Source organism: Pongo abelii, chromosome 13 (genome assembly GCF_028885655.2).
Source record: "Pongo abelii isolate AG06213 chromosome 13, NHGRI_mPonAbe1-v2.0_pri, whole genome shotgun sequence".
Classification (NCBI taxonomy): Eukaryota; Metazoa; Chordata; class Mammalia; order Primates; family Hominidae; genus Pongo; species Pongo abelii.
The window spans coordinates 3,359,127-3,361,977 of NC_071998.2; the positions used below are offsets into that span (position 1 = coordinate 3,359,127).

General features: G+C 47.0%; 1 pseudogene; it reads right to left on the reverse strand.

Annotated features, from left to right (window-relative positions):
- Positions 1-550: 550 nt before the first annotated feature.
- LOC129055012 (C-terminal-binding protein 2-like) lies at positions 551-2,246 on the reverse strand (annotated as a pseudogene).
- Positions 2,247-2,851: the final 605 nt, after the last annotated feature.

A 2,851-nucleotide genomic window follows, 5' to 3' on the forward strand; every position in this document is an offset into this window, starting at 1 on the left:
GTTTTAGTGCAAGACTTTCCACTCAATAAAATAGCAGAGCATCTGAAACTGAGAAAATATATTTTATTACAAACAGCTTGTGAAATTTAATACTGCTTTATTTATTATTATTTTTTTTTTGCATTATCGGAGGCTTTTACTGAACTTACAACCAACTTGCCCGCTCAGTATGCAGTTCAGATGTGAGAGACGTTTCTCTGTACAGGAGCCGGTACTGTCTTCAATCCTATGTGTGCAGATGTCTAACACAGGCAAACAGTTTACTCCACATTTTCTAGTAATGTGATCTTCCTATTAGCAAAAAGCGGTAACCAGTCCCTGTAGACTGAAGGGACTCAAGTCACAAGATGTGGATTTCCTCCTCATGGTTTTTATTTTGATGTTGGAAGTCTTGATGCAACATTCTGAGCAGGGTGTTCCGGTCCTGCTCTGCCCAAGGGACTGATAAAAGAAAAAGTTCTATATATTCTTTGTGATTTGACTCACAGATGAATAACTTAACACACAATAATGGAAGTTGATGCTTAATAAATCACACCCTATTATTTCACAGCATCCGTAAGCAGACGACATCTTCAGTTTTCTAACTCTTGTAGTTTTAACACTGCAACATCAATGATGTATATGTCCAGAATCAGCTAAAAAGAGCGTCAGATTCTTTTTCTGTTAGTTCATCTATTTTTCACTGTCCTTGTTCCCAAGTGTATCAGAATGATTACCCGCCGGCATTCTCTACTATTTCTCGTTGGGGTGCTCTCGATTGTCCTCGTGATTGTGGGCTGGTTGGGAGAGGGCGCTTGGGAAGTATGTGCCACTCTCGGGAGTTTGTGAGTCACTGGGATGCATCCAGGGATGATCCCTTCCATGGATGCAGGAAGTCCTCCTGGAGCCACGCCGACGATGACTGGATGAATTGCTTGCTGGTCTGTTACTGACCAAAGCACAGATATGACAAAGAATTCCTTATTCACAGTTTCTTAAGCTTCCTGGGATGGGACCTGTGATGGCTCAGCGGATCTCGGTGGCAGCTGCCTCCTTCATCTCCAGTGACGCCTGCTCGCTGTAGCAGGCAGTGTGAGGAGTGCAGATGAGATACGGAACATCTTCAATGGACCCTGAGCCAAGCTAAAGGGCTATGACTCATTCACGTCGAGGGCTGCCCCTCGTATCTTGCCCTCCTTGAGGGCCTGTGCTAAGGCTTTCTCATCCACCAGGCCAGAACGGGCTGTGTTCACAAGGAATGCTCCCTGCCTCATCTGCTTTATGGTAAAGTCATTGATGAGGTGGTGTTTATGTTCGCTGAGACTGCTGTGCAAGGAGACGCAGTCGCTCTGATACAGCAAATCCTGCTGTGTGTAGATCTTCTGCACGCCCAGGAACAGCTCGATTCCATCCTGCAAGTAGGGGTAATAAAATATGACGCTGAATCCAAAGGCGGTGGCTGGAACTGCAAAAGCCTGCTGCGTGCGACCGTAGCCGATGAGGCCCAGCGTCTCCCCACGAACAGGGGCCACTCCCGAGGCCACCTCGCAGATCTGCTCCACGCTCTGAACCCGCTTGCCTTCCCACAGTGCCTGTTACAGCCATGTGTTCCTCTGGTGCATGTTGAGGATGTGGCAGATAGTGGAGTCGGCTGTCTCTTCCACGGCTGCGGACGGGATGTTGCACACAGCAATTCTGAGCTCGCCAGCAGCCTTGATGTTTACGTTGTCGTAGCCACTGCCCACCCGCACGATCACTCTCAGGGCCTTGAAATTTGCCAGGTCCTCCCTGGTGGGGGTTATGGTGTGGTACATCATGGCGCCCACGACTCTGTTTAGAACCTTCTCGTGGATCTCCTGCGTGGACTGCACGTCACAGAAGGCCACGGTGGCCAGGTCCTTCAGGATGGGCATGTCCACAATGCAGTCGCGGCCGTCCAGCAGCGCCACCACAGGGCGGGGGTGCAGGGGGCCTTTCATGATGTGGAGGCGAATTCCTACACAAATTCTGTCCAATCGCTGTCTCTTAAGTTTGCGCTTATCCACAAATGTCATTCTTTAGGGAACTTTGCAATTCTCAGATCAAAAGGCAAAGCAGTCCTCTAAGAACTTAGGGGAACTCGGAGGCGTCTGCGGGCATGACTCCACTATGAATCCTATATAAATTTGTTCAGAAAATCTATACTTCACACGATGGGCTGTCCATCTTTGTAAGGGAATACAGGTTCATTGGTTCAAAGCAATTTAAGGTGATGAAACCTGTTTGCTTGCAACTCAGCCACCATCACACAATCAATCAAAGAATCTCACCACGACCCCAGGTCTGGAGCTCCTGGAGTCCGCGAACGCTGGAAGTGGAGGCGGTTTCGGCCCGGTGCAGCCTGGTCCTTGCTCCTGCTCTGAGCCTGGGGCCACCAATGTGTCCGGCATGGTCTCCAGGCTCCTCCTTTCCTGGTGCCCCGCGTACCGGAGGAGTGCCGGTCTCATTAAGCGACTTTGATAATTATTTTGATTTTTAAACTATATAATGCAAAAACAAAAACAACCACAACAAAAGAATAAACCTACAGATTTTGACCTTTCAAGATCAACAAAGATTTTTAAAGGTCAATATTTGTAGGTTTATTTTATTTCTTTAATTGGGACATGTTTTTTCTGTTTTCTGCCTTCTCTGTACGCCCTGCAATCTTTTGATGAGATTCAGAAATTTATAAAACAACTGTGTAACGTAGTATGTAAAAAGTTTCTTACTACAAGATAATACAGCAGTCAGTGAGGCTGAATATTCTGGTGCTTCACTAACAGGGTCTTCGATGTGTCTTCTCTGGCCTTCTGTGTGTATTTTTAAGGTAAATATGTTTTTCCCCTTA